This window comes from Oncorhynchus masou, unplaced genomic scaffold, assembly GCF_036934945.1.
Source record: "Oncorhynchus masou masou isolate Uvic2021 unplaced genomic scaffold, UVic_Omas_1.1 unplaced_scaffold_594, whole genome shotgun sequence".
Classification (NCBI taxonomy): domain Eukaryota; kingdom Metazoa; phylum Chordata; class Actinopteri; order Salmoniformes; family Salmonidae; genus Oncorhynchus; species Oncorhynchus masou.
The window spans coordinates 70,798-90,000 of NW_027012364.1; the positions used below are offsets into that span (position 1 = coordinate 70,798).

Consider the following 19,203-nt stretch of genomic DNA (forward strand, 5'->3'; position numbering starts at 1 on the left):
GTGTGTATTCCTACCAAGGGAAGCCAGGCTTTCACCCCCCAAAATATTTTAAAATAATGTATCTTTAGTGTCTCTGCGTTTCTGAATTGTCCTTCAATTGGCAAGAAGCTGAATGTGTCTCACCGAAGAAAGAATCAGAGTGAGCGTAACAGCGCCCCTCTGTCTCTCTATGTGTAGACCATGTATCTGATGCTGTGTGGTCCAAAAGAGTATGACATTGTTGCCGACCTGTAGCATTGAAGCCAGCGAGCATTTAGCCTACGTTGATATATATATATATATATTATTAGTATTATTATTATTATTTTTTATTATTATTTTTTATATATATATATATTTTTATAATAGCCAATCAACGTTGAGCTCAACTGTGAATGGTCCTGGCGCACCCCAAAAAGAATGTCAAGGTAAACCATCTTGGATTTGGCTGCACTCAAATCACATCTAGAACATATGTCATTGACAGAAAATATTTGTGTTGTTGTCTTCTGGTGACAAGCTAACTAGCTAAAATAGGTCCTTTCTTTAAAGTAGCCATGGATGGAGATAGGGATTTGGACTTGTGGTTTACCTTAACTCTCCATACTGGCAAATGATTATAACTTTGATTCTGATTCAACCATTAATTCATACGTTGTTGTGCCCCTGGCCTGAGAGGATAGAAGTTTAAATATGTAGCTAAATGTAGAAGGCTAATGTTAACTAGCGAACGTTGTCCGTGTGAATAGAAATTAGGCTAGCGAGCAATTAGCATTTTAGCCAGGTAGCCTCAGACAACAAACAAGAAGCGTTTGTTCTTCATGACCTTCACACAGATGAATTCATGAACTTCTTGGACGAAAAGATCATGATCATTGGAAAGCAAATTACGTCTCTTTGAATCTGTGTATTTCTCCAGTGTAGTGAGTTCCTGGGTTCCTGCACAACACTGCCAGGACCTTCGGATCAAGGGAGACACTCAAGTTTTAAAAAAATCCTGTATCTGTGAAAATAGTCTTGGCCTCTCTACACCTTCAAGCTGCATACTGGACCCTATTCCAACTAAACTACTGAAAGAGCTGCTTCCTGTGTTTGGCCCTCCTATGTTGAACATAATAAACGGCTCTCTATCCACCGGATGTGTACCAAACTCACTAAAAGTGGCAGTAATAAAGCCTCTCTTGAAAAAGCCAAACCTTGACCCATACAAAACTAAAAAAGGAACAAGTTTATATCGAATCTTCCAATCCTCTCAACATTTTTTGAAAAAGTTGTTGCACAGCAACTCACTGCCTTCCTGAAGACAAACAATGTATACGAAAATGCTTCAGTCTGGTTTTAGACCCCATCATAGCACTGAGACGGCACTTGTGAAGGTGGTAAATTACATTTTAATGGCATCTGACCGAGGCTCTGCATCTGTCCTTGTGCTCCTAGACCTTAGTGCTGCTTTTGATACCATCGATCACCACATTCTTTTGGAGAGATTGGAAACCCAAATTGGTCTACATGGACAAGTTCTGGCCTGGTTTAGATCTTATCTGTCGGAAAGATAGCAGTTTGTCTCTGTGGATGGTTTGTCCTCGGCGTTACTCTGGACCCTGATCTCTCTTTTGACGAACATATCGAGAATATGTCAAGGGCAGCTTTTTCCATCTTTGTAACATTGCAAAAATTTTAAAAGTTCTGTCCGAAAATGACGCAGAAAAATATATCCATGCTTTTGTCACTTCTAGATTAGACTACTGCAATGCTTTACTTTCCGGCTACCAGGATAAAACACTAAATAAACTTCAGTTAGTGCTAAATATGGCTGCTAGAATCTGGACTAAAACACCAATATTATGATCATATTACTCCAGTGCTAGCCTCTCTACACTGGCTTCCTGTTAAGGCAAGGGCTGATTTCAAGGTTTTACTGCTAACCTACAAAGCATTACATGGGCTTGCTCCTACGTATCTTTCCGATTTGGTCCTGCCGTACATACCTACACGTACGCTACGGTCACAAGACGCAGGCCTCCTAATTGTCCCTAGAATTTCTAAGCAAACAGCTCTTAACAGAATGGCCTGCCTACCCATGTGAGAGACGCAGACTCGGTCTCGGCCTTTAAGTCTTTATTGAAGACTCATCTCTTCAGTAGGTCCTATGATTGAGTGTCGTCTGGGATGTGTATGTGAACAGAAGGACACTGGAGCGATGAAACGCCCTTGCTGTCTCTGCATGGCCGGTTCCCTCTCTCTCTCTCCACTGGGATTCTCTTTCATGCCCTTGCTGTCTCTGCATGGCCGGTTCCCTCTCTCTCTCTCCACTGGGATTCTCTTTCATGCCCCTGCTGTCTCTGCATGGCCGGTTCCCTCTCTCTCTCCACTGGGATTCTCTTTCATGCCCTTGCTGTCTCTGCATGGCCGGTTCCCTCTCTCTCTCTCCACTGGGATTCTCTTTCACGCCCTTGCTGTCTCTGCATGGCCGGTTCCCTCTCTCTCTCTCCACTGGGATTCTCTTTCACGCCCTTGCTGTCTCTGCATGGCCGGTTCCCTCTCTCTCTCTCCACTGGGATTCTCTTTCATGCCGTCCCTAGGATGGGTGTGTTACATCGTGCCAGGCTTTATTCCACTAAAACTCGACTTGAATGGGTTGAGTCACTGATGTTGCTCTTCCTGTCTGGCCTTGCGCCCCCCCCCTCAGGCTTGTGCAGTGGAGGAGACCTGCTGTCTCGACCTCTGAATGCTCGGCTATGAAAAGCTTTGTCATTATGGGGTAATATTGTGTAGATTTGATCAAGGGAAAAAACAACTATTGAATCCATTTTAGAATAAGGCTGTAATGTAAAACAGAAAGTTTAACAAGTCTGAATAGTTTCTGAATGCCCTGTATATCACTGTGTCAGGGCATGTGAACTAACAGGAGAAAACAAAGCAATTATCACAATACATGAGATTTTACCACAGATGCCGATTGGTGTTCAGCTGTAGACCAGTTGTCTCGTGATCTTGGTGTCTAGCTGTAGGCTAGTTGTCTAGTGATATTGGTGTCTAGCTGTAGGCTAGTTGTCTAGTGATATTGGTGTCTAGTGATACTGGTGTCTCGTGATATTGGTGTCGAGCTGTATGCTAGTTGTCTAGTGATATTGGTGTCTAGTGATATTGGTGTATAGCTATAGACTAGTTTTGTCTAGTGATATTGGTGTCTAGTGATGTTGGTGTCTTGCTATAGTCTAGTTGTCTAGTGATATTGGTGTCTAGCTGTAGGCTAGTTGTCTAGTGATATTGGTGTCTAGCTGTAGGCTAGTTGTCTAGTGATATTGGTGTCTAGTGGTATTGGTGTCTAGCTGTCGGCTAGTTGTCTAGTGATATTGGTGTCTAGTGATATTGGTGTATAGCTATAGACTAGTTGTCTAGTGATATTGGTGTCTAGTTGTCTAGTGATATTGGTGTCTAGCTGTAGGCTAGTTGTCTAGTGATATTGGTGTCTAGCTGTAGGCTAGTTGTCTAGTGATATTGGTGTATAGCTATAGACTAGTTGTCTAGTGATATTGGTGTCTAGTGGTATTGGTGTCTAGCTGTCGGCTAGTTGTCTAGTGATATTGGTGTCTAGTGATATTGGTGTATAGCTATAGACTAGTTGTCTAGTGATATTGGTGTCTAGTTGTCTAGTGATATTGGTGTCTAGCTGTAGGCTAGTTGTCTAGTGATATTGGTGTCTAGCTGTAGGCTAGTTGTCTAGTGATATTGGTGTCTAGCTGTCGGCTAGTTGTCTAGTGATATTGGTGTATAGCTATAGACTAGTTGTCTAGTGATATTGGTGTCTAGTGATATTGGTGTATAGCTATAGACTAGTTGTCTAGTGATATTGGTGTATAGCTATAGACTAGTTGTCTAGTGATATTGGTGTCTAGTGATATTGGTGTCTAGCTATAGACTAGTTGTCTAGTGATATTGGTGTCTAGTTGTCTAGTGATATTGGTGTCTAGCTGTCTAGTGATATTGGTGTCGAGTTGTCGTTTCATTTGGAAGTTTAAAAAAATATTTTATCACTGTAAAACATATTTACCACTCCATTTTAAACAAATAAGATAATGGTTAAATTAGCATTATTTAAGGGGGGCTGACGTGCAATTCACATCGTACATTCTTGCCTCCATGGATGGATTTATACTTTTCTGACCTGTCCCAAAAGCATTTGGCTTAGCTTGACGCGCATACAGTTAGGCACTACAGTTAATAAGCTTTACGCACTAATGCCAAATAGCCTAACATAATGAAATGAAAAACATCAATGTAGCCTATAGATCGATATAAATTGCACAAGAATGAGACAGTTATGGATTTTTAAGGTATTATTTGATCTTCATTTACCGCCCGCTCGCCACACACCCGCACTTCAACCAAACAATATTTAATGACCCGCCTTCTCCGCGGTTTGGACTGCGGGTTATGAGTCAACATGCGCATCACTAGTGTGTGTGTGTGTGTGTGTGTGTGTGTGTGTGTGTGTGTGTGAGTATTTGTGTGTGTATCACTTGAGCAAAAACTTATTTCCTCTCTCTCCTCATCCCTCCCCTTCCCTCTCAGTTCTCTACGTCTTCAGCCTCCTCTCTGTCTCTCTCTCTCCTCTTCTCTCTCCTCCCTCTCTCTTATCTCGCCCACCCTCGCTCCCTCCCGCCCAGTGTAAGGGCGTCCCTGGTTGGTTTCCATGGCTTGCCTTGCCGTAAAGTGAGGGAAAATGTCTGATTCCTGTCAGTGTTTCTATTCTTGATCCCGAACCAGGCGTTGTTCCGATATATCTCAAGAAGCATGGCTATTACAGCTATATACCTAGTTAAAAACCACGCTGGGATGTGCGGTGCTTCATCCAAGGGACTTTAACACGGGTAAGATGTCAAATATAGCCTAGTGTACAATGTAGTAAATCCGACGTAATAACGTTAGTGAGTATTCGGGTCGCTCGCTAACTTTATCTCACCAGGTACGTCCACTAAAAGCAGATGTGTAGATACATTGTTGCTATTATTTCCCGACAAAAATATAGCCAGCCAATAATTCATTTTTTTACGTTCTAACGTTCTTAGAACGTTGCCGATGTTGAAACAAAGTTGCGCCCTCGACGATCCAATGTTGTTGCCAGTTGCCACCCCGTCGATGTGTGTTGCTAGTTGGTACAAATTCCCTTGATGATGATGATGATGATGATGACTCAGTGACAGACAAGACACTGTAACATCTTCCTCACTCTAGCCTTTAGTTAGATGTTAGCTGGCCTGTTCCACAATGTAATCTGGCCAAATCAAAATCAAATCAAATGTATTTATATAGCCCTTCTTACATCAGCTGATGTCTCAAAAGTGCTGTACAGAAACCCGGCCTAAAACCCCAAACAGCAAGCAATGCAGGTGTAGAAGCACGGTGGCTCTGAAAACTCCCTAGAAAGGCCAGAACCTAGGAAGAAACCTAGAGAGGATCCAGGCTATGAGGGGTGGCCAGTCCTCTTCTGGTTGTGCCAGGTGGAGATTTTAACCTCTCCTGGGCCAGTCATTGACAGCCTCTGTCTGTAGAGCTTAAACTATGAATACAAGACGCTCATTCATGATATAGGCATGGAAGTCACAATACAAGACGTCTGTCTGTCTGTCTGTCTGTCTGTCTGTCTGTCTGTTTATTCATGATTTATAGGCCCTGTCTGTCTGTCTGTCTGTCTGTCTGTCTGTCTGTCTGTCTGTCTGTCTGTCTGTAGTGCCTAGTCTGTCCTGTCTGTCTGTCTGTCTGTCTGTCTGTCTGTCTGTCTGTTTATAGGTCTAGTCTAAACAAACCTAGTTTGTCTGTCTGTCTGTCTGTCTGTCTGTCTTTGTCTGTCTGTCTTTCTGTCTGTCTCTGTCTGTCTGTCTGTCTGTCTGTCTGTCTGTCTGTCTGTAGGCCTAGTCTGTCTGTCTGTCTGTCTGTCTGTCTGTCTGTCTAGGTCTAGTCTAAACAAACCTAGTGTCTGTCTGTCTGTCTGGTCTAGTCTAAACAAACCTAGTTTGTCTGTCTGTCTGTCTGTCTGTCTGTTTATAGGTCTAGTCTAAACAAACCTGGTCTGTCTGTCTGTCTGTCTGTCTGTCTGTCAGTTTATAGGCCCTGTCTGTCTGTCTGTCTATAGGCCTAGTCTGTCTGTCTGTCTGTCTGTCTGTCTATAGACCCTGTCTGTCTGTCTGTAGTCCTTGTCTGTCTGTCTGTCTGTCTGTCTGTCTGTTTATAGGTCTAGTCTAAACAAACCTAGTCTGTCTGTCTGTCTGTCTGTCTGTCTGTCTGTCTGTCTGTCTGTCTGTCTGTTTATAGGCCCTGTCTGTCTGTCTGTCTATAGGCCTTGTCTGTCTGTCAGTTTATATATAGGCCCTGTCTGTCTGTCTGTCTGTCTGTCTGTCTGTCTGTCTGTCTGTCTGTCTGTCTGTCTGTCTGTCTGTCTGTAGTCTGTCTGTCTGTCTGTCTGTCTGTCTGTCTGTCTGTCTGTCTGTCTGTCTGTCTGTTTATAGGTCTAGTCTAAACAAACCTAGTTGTCTGTCTGTCTGTCTGTCTGTCTGTCTTTCTATCTTTCTGTCTGTCTGTCTGTCTGTCTGTCTGTCTGTCTGTCTGTCTGTCTGTCTGTCTGTCTGTCTGTCTGTTTATAGGTCTAGTCTAAACTGTCTGTCTGTCTGTCTGTCTGTCTGTCTGTCTGTCTGTCTGTTTATAGGTCTAGTCTAAACAAACCTGGTCTGTCTGTCTGTCTGTCTGTCTGTCTGTCTGTCTGTCTGTCTGTCTGTCTGTCTGTCAGTTTATAGGCCCTGTCTGTCTGTCTGTCTGTCTATAGGCCTAGTCTGTCCTCTGTCTGTCTGTCTGTCTGTCTGTCTGTCTGTCTTGTCTGTCTGTCTGTCTGTCTGTCTGTCTGTTTATAGGTCTAGTCTAAACAAACCTAGTCTGTCTGTCTGTCTGTCTGTCTGTCTGTCTGTCTGTCTGTCTGTCTGTAGGCCTAGTCTGTCTGTCTGTCTGTCTGTCTGTCTGTCTGTCTGTCTGTCTGTCTGTCTGTCTGTTTATAGGTCTAGTCTAAACAAACCTAGTTTGTCTGTCTGTCTGTCTGTCTGTCTGTCTGTCTGTCTGTCTGTCTGTCTGTCTGTCTTTCTATCTTTCTGTCTGTCTGTCTGTCTGTCTGTCTGTCTGTCTGTCTGTCTGTCTGTCTGTCTGTCTGTCTGTTTATAGGTCTAGTCTAAACTGTCCTAGTCTGTCTGTCTGTCTGTCTGTCTGTCTGTCTGTCTGTCTGTTTATAGGCCCTGTCTGTCTGTCTGTCTATAGGCCTAGTCTAAACAAACCTAGTCTGTCTGTCTGTCTGTCTGTCTGTCTGTCTGTCTGTCTGTCTGTCTGTCTGTCTGTCTGTCTGTTTATAGGTCTAGTCTAAACAAACCTAGTCTGTCTGTCTGTCTGTCTGTCTGTCTGTCTGTCTGTCTGTCTGTCTGTCTGTCTGTCTGTCTGTCTGTCTGTCTGTCGGGCCTAGTCTAAACTAACCCAGTCTGTCTGTGTGTCTCCTGTCTCCAGGTGTCCACCCTCCCTATCAGAGCCATGTCACTGGGCAGCAGGGGAAGCAGTAGCAGCAGCGGAGGTAGAGGTGTCCACCTCCCAGTGGAGGTGTGGCGAGTGGTCCTGGCCTACCTCCCCCTCCCAGAGCTGGGCCGTTGCAGCCTGGTGTGCAGGGCCTGGAGAGAGCTGATCCTCTCCCTGGATAACACCCGTTGGAGACAGCTCTGCCTGGGCCTGCCCGAGTGTCCTCGACACCCCAACTGGCCCAGGTACTAAAGTGGAGACGGACGTTCTCTGAACAACGAAAGGTTCTCGTTGACATTCTCTAACCCCCGTGTGTCTGTCTGTGTCCCCCCCCCCTCCCAGTCGGCCCCACCTGGAGCCCTCATCCTGGAGAGAAGCCCTGAGGCAGCACGCCATCGCCAGCCGTACCTGGTCCCGTCACGCCCACCCTGAGCTCCAGCCCTCCGCCTGCCTCCACCTGTTCCGCCGGAGGAAGGAGAGGAGGGTGTGGCAGGTGGGGTCGGGGCTGGAGCTGGAGACGCTGAGGGGGGCGTTGGGGGTCGCTGGCTCGTACGACCGGGTGGTGCTGCACCCCGGGGTGTATGAGGAGCAGGCAGAGTTGGTGCTGAAGGTGACTTGACTGATTGGCTGCTGTTGTCTTGATGACATAATGTCTAGTTAAAGGTGACTTACTGATTGGCTGCTGTTGTCTTGATGACATAATGTCTAGTTAAAGGTGACTTACTGATTGGCTGCTGTTGTCTTGATGACATAATGTCTAGTTAAAGGTGACTTACTGATTGGCTGCTGTTGTCTTGATGACATAATGTCTAGTTAAAGGTGACTTACTGATTGGCTGCTGTTGTCTTGATGACATAATGTCTAGTTAAAGGTGACTTACTGATTGGCTGCTGTTGTCTTGATGACATAATGTCTAGTTAAAGGTGACTTACTGATTGGCTGCTGTTGTCTTGATGACATAATGTCTAGTTAAAGGTGACTTACTGATTGGCTGCTGTTGTCTTGATGACATAATGTCTAGTTAAAGGTGACTTACTGATTGGCTGCTGTTGTCTTGATGACATAATGTCTAGTTAAAGGTGACTTACTGATTGGCTGACCTTAATATCTGTTAGTATCTGTTAGTATCTGTTAATATCTGTTAGTATATTAGTATCTGTTAATATCTGTTAGTATCTGTTAGTATCTGTTAGTATCTGTTAATATCTGTTAGTATCTGTTAGTATCTGTTAATATCTGTTAGTATCTGTTAGTATCTGTTAGTATCTGTTAATATCTGTTAGTATCTGTTAGTATCTGTTAGTATCTGTTAATATCTGTTAATATCTGTTAATATCTGTTAGTATCTGTTAATATCTGTTAGTATCTGTTAGTATCTGTTAGTATCTGTTAGTACCTGTTAGTATCTGTTAGTACCTGTTAGTATCTGTTAGTATCTGTTAATATCTGTTAGTATCTGTTAGTATATTAGTACCTTAATGCCAGTTAGTATATGTTAGTGTCTGTTAGTATCTGTTAATATCTGTTAATATATTAGTACCTTAATGCCAGTTAGTATATGTTAGTGTCTGTTAATATCTGTTAATATCTGTTAGTATCTGTTAATATATTAGTACATTAATATCTGTTAGTATCTGTTAATATATTAGTATCTTAATGTCTGTTAGTGTCTGTTAATATCTGTTAGTATATGTTAGTGTCTGTTAATATCTGTTAGTATCTGTTAATATCTGTTATTATCTTTTAGTATATGTTAGTGTCTGTTAATGCCTGTTAGTATCTGTTAATATCTGTTAATATCTCTTAGTATATGTTAGTATCTGTTAATATCTGTTATTATCTTTTAGTATATGTTAGTGTCTGTTTTTGCCTGTTAGTATCTGTTAATATCTGTTAGTATCTGTTAATATCTGTTAGTATCTGTTAGTATATGTTAGTGTCTGTTAGTATCTGTTAGTATCTGTTAATATCTGTTAATATATTAGTACATTAATATCTGTTAGTATCTGTTAATATATTAGTATCTTAATGTCTGTTAGTGTCTGTTAATATCTGCTAATATATTAGTACATTAATATATGTTAGTATCTGTTAATATATTAGTATCTTAATGTCTGTTAGTGTCTGTCAATATCTGTTAGTATCTGTTAATATCTGTTAATATCTGTTAGTATCTGTTAATATCTGTTAGTATCTGTTAGTATCTGTTAATATCTGTTAATATCTGTTAGTATCTGTTAATATCTGTCAGTATCTGTTAATATTTGTTAATGCCCATTAGTATATGTTAGTATCTGTTAATATATTAGTACATTAATATCTGTTAGTATCTGTTAATATATTAGTATCTTAATGTCTGTTAGTGTCTGTTAATATCTGTTAATATATTAGTATCTTAATGTCTGTTAGTGTCTGTTAGTATCTGTTAATATATTAGTACCTTAATGTCTGTTAGTATCTGTTAATATCTGTTAGTATATGTTAGTGTCTGTTAATATCTGTTAGTATCTGTTAATATCTGTTATTATCTTTTAGTATATGTTAGTGTCTGTTAATGCCTGTTAGTATCTGTTAATATCTGTTAATATCTGTTAGTATATGTTAGTATCTGTTAATATCTGTTATTATCTTTTAGTATATGTTAGTGTCTGTTAATGCCTGTTAGTATCTGTTAATATCTGTTAGTATCTGTTAATATCTGTTAGTATATGTTAGTGTCTGTTAATATCTGTTAATATCTGTTAATATCTGTTAGTATCTGTTCATATCTGTTAATATCTGTTAGTATATGTTAGTGTCTGTTAATATCTGTTAATATCTGTTAATATCTGTTAGTATATGTTAGTATCGGTTAATATCTGTTATTATCTTTTAGTATATGTTAGTGTCTGTTAATGCCTGTTAGTATCTGTTAATATCTGTTAGTATCTGTTAATATATGTTAGTATCTGTTAATGCCTGTTAGTATCTGTTAATATCTGTTAGTATCTGTTAATATCTGTTAGTACTTGTTAGTATCTGTTAGTATCTGTTAATATCTGTTAGTATATGTTACTATCTGTTAATATCTGTTAGTATCTGTTAATATATTAGTATCTGTTAATATCTTTTAGTATCATGTATTGTAATAAGATCTGCAATTTGATAAATGAAAATATTGACCTTTGACCCTGCCAGGTGCCTGTGGAGGTGGTGGGGTTAGGGAGGCTGGGGGACGTGGCTCTCCTGGTCAGTCTGGAGCAGCAGTGTCCCACAGCCAGGCTGTCCAACCTGGTCTTCATGCCTGCATGGTTCTCCACCGTTGTATACAAGGTACATCCAATCAGATCACATTTATAAAACCCTTTTACAACAGTGCATGTGACAGTGCCTCTCCCTCCTCCCTACCCTCCCTCCTCCCTCTCCCTCCTCCCTACCCTCTACCTCCTCCCTCTCCCTCCCTCCTGCCCTCTCCCTCCTCCTTCTGCCCTCTCCCTCCTCCTTCTGCCCTCTACATCCTCCCTCCTCCTCCTGCCCTCTACCTCCTCACTCCTCCTCCTGCCCTCTACCCCCTCTCCTGCCCTCTACCTCCTTGCTCTTCCTCCTGCCTTCTACCTCCTCCTTTCTCCTCCTGCCTTCTACCTCCTCCTTCCTCCTCCTCCCCTCTACCTCCTCCCTCCTCCTCCTGCCCTCTACCCCCCCCTCCTGCCTCTACCTCCTCCCTCCTCCTCCTGCCCTCTACCTCCTCCCTCTCCCTCCTGCCCCTCTACCTCCTCCCTCTCCCTCCTGCCCTCTACATCCTCCTCCCTCCTCCTGCCCTCTACCTCCTCCTTCCTCCTCCTGCCCTCTACCTCCTCCCTCCTCCTCCTGCCCTCTACCCCCCCCCTCCTGCCCTCTACCGCCTCCCTCCTCCTGCCCTCTACCTCCCTCCCCCTCCGCCTGCCCTCTACCCCACCCTCCTGCCCTCTACCTCCTCCTTCCTCCTCCTGCCCTCCACCTCCTCCCTCCTCCCCCCCTCCTCCTCCTTCCTCCTCCTCCTGCCCTCTACCTCCTCCCTCCTCCTTCCCTCTACCTCCTCCCTCCTCCTGCCCTCTACCTCCTCCTTCCTCCTCCTGCCCTCCACCTCCTCCCTCCTCCTGCCCCTCTACCTCCTCCTTCCTCCTCCTGCCCCCCTACCTCCTCCCTCCCTCCTTCCCTCTACCTCCTCCCTCCTCCTGCCCTCTTCTCCTCCTTCCTCCTCCTGCCCTCTACCTCCTCCCTCCTCCTGCCCCTCTACCCCCCCCTCCTGCCCTCTACCTCCTCCTCCCTCCTCCTGCCCTCTACCTCCTCCCTCCTCCTCCCACCTCCTGCCCTCTACCTCCTCCCTCCTCCTGCCCTCTACCTCCTCCCTCCTCCTGCCCTCTACCTCCTCCCTCCTCCTGCCCTCTACCTCTTCCCTCTCCTCCTGCCCTCTACCTCCTCACTCTCCCTCCTGCCCTCTACCTCCCTCACTCTCCCTCCTGCCCTCTACCTCCTCCCTCTCCCTCCTACCCTCTACTTCCTCCTGCCCTCTACCTCCTACCCTCTACCTCCTCCCTCCTCCTCCTGCCCTCTACCTCCTCCCTCCTCCTCCTACCCCCTACCTCCTCCTCTCCTCCTCCTGCCCTCTACCTCTTCCCTCTCCTCCTGCCCTCTACCTCCTCACTCTCCCTCCTGCCCTCTACCTCCTCCCTCCCCCTCCTGCCCTCTTCCTCCTCCTGCCCCTCTACCTCCTCCCTCCTCCTTCCCTCTACCTCCTCCCTCCTGCCCTGCCCTCTACCTCCTCCTTCCTCCTCCTGCCCTCCACCTCCTCCCTCCTCCTTCCCCTCTACCTCCTCCCTCCTCCTGCCCTCTACCTCCTCCCTCCTCCTCCTGCCCTCTACCTCCTACCCTCTACCTCCTCCCTCCTCCTGCCCTCTACCTCCTCCCTCCTCCTGCCCTCTACCTCCTCCCTTCCTCCTCCTGCCCTCTACCTCCTCCCTCCTCCCTGCCCTCTACCCCCCCCTCCTGCCCTCTACTCCTCCCTCCTCCTGCCCTCTACCTCCTCCCTCCTCCTCCCACCTCCTGCCCTCTACCTCCTCCCTCCTCCTGCCCTCTACCTCCTCCCTCCTCCTCCTGCCCTCCACCTCCTCCCTCCTCCTGCCCTCTACCTCCTCCTTCCTCCTCCTGCCCTCTACCTCCTCCCTCCTCCTTCCCCTCTACCTCCTCCCTCCTCCTGCCCTCTACCTCCTCCTTCCTCCTCCTCCTGCCCTCTACCTCCTCCCTCCTCCTGCCCTCTACCCCCCCCCTCCTGCCCTCTACCTCCTCCCTCCTCCTGCCCTCTACCTCCTCCCTCCTCCTCCCACCTCCTGCCCTCTACCTCCTCCCTCCTCCTGCCCTCTACCTCCTCCCTCTCCTCCTGCCCTCTACCTCCTCACTCTCCCTCCTGCCCTCTACCTCCTCACTCTCCCTCCTGCCCTCTACCTCCTCCCTCTCCCTCCTACCCTCTACTTCCTCCTGCCCTCTACCTCCTACCCTCTACCTCCTCCCTCCTCCTCCTGCCCTCTACCTCCTCCCTCCTCCTCCTACCCTCTACCTCCTCCCTCCTCCTCCTGCCCTCTACCTCTTCCCTCTCCTCCTGCCCTCTACCTCCTCCCTCCTCCTCCTGCCCCCTACCTCTTCCCTCTCCTCCTGCCCTCTACCTCCCTCACTCTCCCTCCTGCCCTCTACCTCCTCCCTCCCCCTCCTGCCCTCTACCTCCTCCCTCTCCCTCCTACCCTCTACCCCTCCTGCCCTCTACCTCCTCACTCTCCCTCCTGCCCTCTACCTCCTCCCCCTCCTCCTGCCCTCTACCTCCTCCTTCCTCCTCCTGCCCTCCTCTACCTCCTCCCTCCCCCTCCTGCCCTCTACCTCCTCCCTCTCCCTCCTACCCTCTACTCCCTCCTGCCCTCTACCTCCTCCCTCCTCCTCCTGCCCTCTACCTCCTCCCTCCTCCTCCTGCCCTTTACCTCCTCCCTCCTCCTCCTGCCCTCTACCTCCTACCCTCTACCTCCTCCCTCCTCCTCCTGCCCCTACCTCCTCCCTCCTCCTCCTGCCCTCTACCTCCTCCCTCCTCCTCCTGCCCTCTACCTCCTCCCTCTCCTCCTGCCCTCTACCTCCTCACTCTCCTCCCTCCCTCCCCCTCCTGCCCTCTACCTCCTCCCTCTCCCTCCGACCCTCTACTCCCTCCTGCCCTCTACCTCCTCCCTCCCCCCTGCCCTCTACCTCCCTCCCTCCCCCTCCTGCCCTCTACCTCCTCCCTCTCTCCCTCCTACCCTCTACTCCCTCCTGCCCTCCACCTCCTGCCCTCTACCTCCTCCCTCTCTCTCCTACCCTCTACCTCCTACCCTCTACTCCCTCCTGCCCTCTACCTTCTCCCTCTCTCTCCTACCCTCTACCTCTACTCCCTCCTGCCCTCTACCTCCTCCCCTCTACCTCCTGCCCTCCTCCTCCTACCCTCTACCTCCTACCCTCTACCTCCTCCCTCCCCCTCCTGCCCGCTACCTCCTCCCTCTCCCTCCTACCCTCTACTCCCTCCTGCCCTCCACCTCCTGCCCTCTACCTCCTCCCTCTCTCTCCTACCCTCTACCTCCTTCCTCTCCCTCCTACCCTCTACTCCCTCCTGCCCTCTACCTTCTCCCTCTCTCTCCTACCCTCTACCTCTACTCCCTCCTGCCCTCCACCTCCTGCCCTCTACATCCTCCTGCCCTCTACCTCCTCCCTCTCTCTCCTACCCTCTACCTCCTCCCTCTCCCTCCTACCCTCTACTCCCTCCTGCCCTCTATCTCATACCCTACCTCCTCCCTCCCCCTCCTGCCCTCTACCTCCTCCCTCACCAATCTACCATCTACTCCCTCCTGCCCTCCACCTCCTGCCCTCTACATCCTCCTGCCCTCTACCTCCTCCCTCTCTCCCTACCCTCTACCTCCTCCCTCTCCCTCCTACCCTCTACTCCCTCCTGCCCCTCTACCTCCTACCCTCTACCTCCTTCCTCCTCCTCCTACCCTCTCTACTCCCTCCTGCCCTCTACCTCCTACCCTCTACCTCCTTCCTCCTCCTCCTACCCTCTACTCCCTCCTGCCCTCCTCCTGCCCTCTACTCCCTCCTGCCCTCTACCTCCTACCCTCTACCTCCTTCCTCCTCCTCCTACCCTCTACTCCCTCCTGCCCTCTACCTCCTACCCTCTACCTCCTTCCTCCTCCTCCTACCCTCTACTCCCTCCTGCCCTCTACCTCCTTCCTCCTCCTCCTGCCCTCTACTCCTTCCTCCCTCTCCCTCCACCAGACGTCGTCAGGTCACGTCCAGTTGGACAACTGTAATTTCGAGGAGCTCAGCTGCAGATCCAAGGGCCAGGAACTTGCCACGCTCGTTTCTGCTCATTCTCACAGGAAGCTCCGCCCACTTCCTGGGCGTGGCCCTCAGCCTGTTGGATAGCTGTGATTTCTCAGGAAGTGATTCGGCGTCCGTGACGGTTGAGGGCGCTCCAGTGATTGAGCGGAACTGGGCCTGTAAACACTTGGCCTCTCTGGCCCGAGTCACCACATCCTGGACCTCGCCTGGGAGCGGTAGCCCAGCTGGGGACACCTTGGGCGGGCATTCAGGAGCCACACAGCCCCCTGGGGCTACCGTCACCCTGGAGGACTGGAGCAAAGGAGAAACGGAGAGCAGGAGGAGAGGAGGAGGAGGAGGAGGGGAGGAAGGAGTGTGTCAGGATACGGTGATTGAGGACGGCTGGAGCGACAGCGCTCTTAGTGACGAGGAAGAGGAGGAGGAGGAGGAAAAAGGAGAGGAAGGTTCAGGACAAGGCAACAACAGTCTAAACTACAGACTGGCCCACAGTCACCACGGCCTCTCTCATCTCCTCAGACCCAACCAGGACGACTTCCCCTCGCTGACCCCTGAAGTCCGAACCCTGACCGAGGAGCTACAACGCGACCCCGGGGCCCAGGCGCTGATCGAGACAGTGCAGGGGTGCGTGCTGAGGCGCTGCCTGTTTCGGGACGGCAAGGGCGGCGTGCACGTGTGTAACCACGGAAACGCCAGGTTGGAAGGAAACGTGTTCCGGGGACTGACCTATGCCGTGCGCTGCATCCAGAACGCCACGGTAACCAGATAGGGCTGCCGATCTGATAGGATGGGTTGGTTGATTGATGGGTTGGTTGGTTGATTGAAGGGTTGGTTGATTGATTGATGGGTTGGTTGATGGATGGGTTTATTGATTGATGGGTTGGTTGATTGATGGGTTTATTGATTGATAGGTTGGTTGATTTATGGGTTGGTTGGTTGGTTTGTTGATTGATGGGTTGCTTGATTGATTGATGGGTTGGTTGATTGATGGGATGGTTGGTTGATTGATTGATGGGTTGCTTGATTGATGGGTTGGTTGATTGATGGGTTGGTTGGTTGATTGATGGGTTGGTTGATTGATGGGTTGGTTGATTGATTGATGGGTTGGTTGGTTGATTGATGGGTTGGTTGATTGATGGGTTGGTTGATTGATGGGTTGGTTGATTGATGGGTTGCTTGATTGAAGGGTTGGTTGGTTGATTGATGGGTTGGTTGGTTGGTTGATGGGTTAGTTGATTGATGGGTTGGTTTGTTGATTGGTTGGTTTGTTGATTGATTGATGGGTTTATTGATTGATGTGTTGGTTGATTGATGGGTTGGTTGATTGATGGGTTGGTTGATTGATGGGTTGGTTGGTTGATGGGTTGGTTTGTTGATGGGTTGGTTGATTGATGGGTTGGTTGGTTGGTTGATTGATGGGTTGGTTTGTTGATGGGTTTATTGATTGATAGGTTGGTTGATTTATGGGTTGGTTGGTTGGTTTGTTGATTGATGGGTTGCTTGATTGATGGGTTGGTTGGTTGATTGAAGGGTTGGTTGATTGATTGATGGGTTGGTTGATGGATGGGTTTATTGATTGATGGGTTGGTTGATTGATGGGTTTATTGATTGATAGGTTGGTTGATTTATGGGTTGGTTGGTTGGTTTGTTGATTGATGGGTTGCTTGATTGATTGATGGGTTGGTTGATTGATGGGATGGTTGGTTGATTGATTGATGGGTTGCTTGATTGATGGGTTGGTTGATTGATGGGTTGGTTGGTTGATTGATGGGTTGGTTGATTGATGGGTTGGTTGATTGATTGATGGGTTGGTTGGTTGATTGATGGGTTGGTTGATTGATGGGTTGGTTGATTGATGGGTTGGTTGATTGATGGGTTGCTTGATTGAAGGGTTGGTTGGTTGATTGATGGGTTGGTTGGTTGGTTGATGGGTTAGTTGATTGATGGGTTGGTTTGTTGATTGGTTGGTTTGTTGATTGATTGATGGGTTTATTGATTGATGTGTTGGTTGATTGATGGGTTGGTTGATTGATGGGTTGGTTGATTGATGGGTTGGTTGGTTGATGGGTTGGTTTGTTGATGGGTTGGTTGATTGATGGGTTGGTTGGTTGGTTGATTGATGGGTTGGTTTGTTGATGGGTGGGTTGGTTGGTTGGTTGGTTGGTTGGTTGATGGGTTGGTTTGTTGATGGGTTGGTTTGTTGATGGGTTGGTTGATTGATGGGTTGGTTGGTTGGTTGGTTGATGGGTTGGTTTGTTGATGGGTTGGTTTGTTGATGGGTTGGTTGATTGATGGGTTGGTTGGTTGGTTGGTTGATGGGTTGGTTTGTTGATGGGTTGGTTTGTTGATGGGTTGGTTGATTGATGGGTTGGTTGATTGATGGGTTGGTTGATGGGTTGGTTGGTTGATGGGTTGGTTTGTTGATGGGTTGGTTTGTTGATGGGTTGGTTGATTGATGGGTTGGTTGATTGATGGGTTGGTTGGTTGGTTGGTTGATGGGTTGGTTTGTTGATGTATATATCCTCCCTTAACTGAATGTGTTTAGATAGTAATGTCCACTACCGGTCAAAAGTTTTAGACCCCCTACTCATTCCAGGGTTTTCTTTATTTGTACTATTTTCTACATTGTAGAATAATAGTGAGGACATCACAACTATGAAATAACACGTATGGAATCATGTAGTAACCAAAAAAAGTGTTAAACAAATCAAAATATATTTGAGATTTGAGATTCTTCAAATAGCCACCCGTTGCCTTGATGACAGCTTTGCACACGCTTGGCATTCTCTCAACCAGCTTCATGAGGTAGTCACCTGGAATGCATTTCAACTAACAGGTGTACCTTCTTAAAAGTGCATTTGGGAAATGTCTTTCCTTTTTAATGCGTTTGAGCCAGTCAGTTGTGTTGTGACAAGGTAGGGGTGGTATACAGAAGATAGCCCTATTTGGTAAAAACCAAGTCCATATTATGGCAAGAACAGCTCAAATAAGCAAAGAAAAACGACAGTCCATCATTACTTTAAGACATGAAGGTCAGTCAATACGGAAAATGTCAAGAACTTTGAACATTTCTTTAAGTGCAGTCGCAAAAACCATCAAGCGCTACGATGAAACTGGCTCTCATGAGGACCGCCACAGGAAAAGAAGAGTTACCTCTGCTGCAGAGGATAAGTTCATTAGAGTTACCAGCCTCACAAATTGCAGCCCAAATAAATGCTTCACAAATTTCAAGTAACAGACACATCTCAACATCAACTGTTCAGTGGAGACTGTGAGAATCAGGCCTTCATGGTAGAATTGCTGCAAAGAAACCACTACTAAAGGACACCAATAAGAAGAAGAGACTTGCTTGGGCCAAGAAACACGAGCAATGGACATCAGACCGGTGGAAATCTGTCCTTTGGTCTGCTGTCCAAATTTGAGATTTTTGATTCCAACCGTCGTGTCTTTGTGAGATGCGGTACGTGTGAACGGATGATCTCAGCATGTGTGGTTCCCACCGTGAAGCATGGAGGAGGAGGTGTGATGGTGTGGTGATGCTTTGCTGGTGTCACGCTGTGATTTATTTAGAATTCAAGGCACACTTAACCAGCATGGTTACCACAGCATTCTGCAGCGATACGCCATCCCCATCTGGTTTGGGCTTAGTGGGACTATCATTTGTTTTTCAACAGGACAATGACCCAACACACCTCCATTCTGTGTAAGGGCTATTTTATTGCTGCACAATCACCCGACCTCAACCAAATTGAGATGGTTTGGGATGAGTCGGACCGCAGAGTGAAGGAAAAGCAGCCAACAAGTGCTCAGCATATGTGGGAACTCCACATATGGAAAAGCATTCCAGGTGAAGCTGGTTGAGAGAACACCAAGAGGGTGCAAAGGGTGGCTATTTGTAGAATCTGAAATATTAAATATATTTTGATTTATTTAACACATATTTTGGTTACTACATGATTCCATATGTGTTATTTCATAGTTTTGATGTCTTCACTATTATTCTACAATGTAGAAAATAAATAAACAACCCTTGAATGAGTAGGTGTTTCTCAAACTTGTTGTTGATCAAATATGATTGATTGAATCTCATTGGTGTGTGTATTTTGCGTGTGTGTGTGTGTGTGTGTGCGTGTGTTCCAGATTGTGATGCTCCGTAATGAGGTGTGTGAATGTCGTGATGTGTGTTCTAATGTGTGTGTGTGTGTGTGTGTGTGCGTGCGTGCGTGCGTGCGTGTGTGTGTGTGCGTGCGTGTGTGTGTGTGTGCGTGCGCGTGTGTGTGTGTGTGTGTGTGTGTGTTCCAGATTGTGATGCTC

General features: G+C 47.1%; 1 pseudogene; it reads left to right on the forward strand.

The window, feature by feature from the left end:
• Positions 1-4,660: 4,660 nt before the first annotated feature.
• LOC135536319 (F-box only protein 10-like) overlaps positions 4,661-19,203 on the forward strand; it is a 28,381-nt pseudogene continuing 13,838 nt past the window's right edge.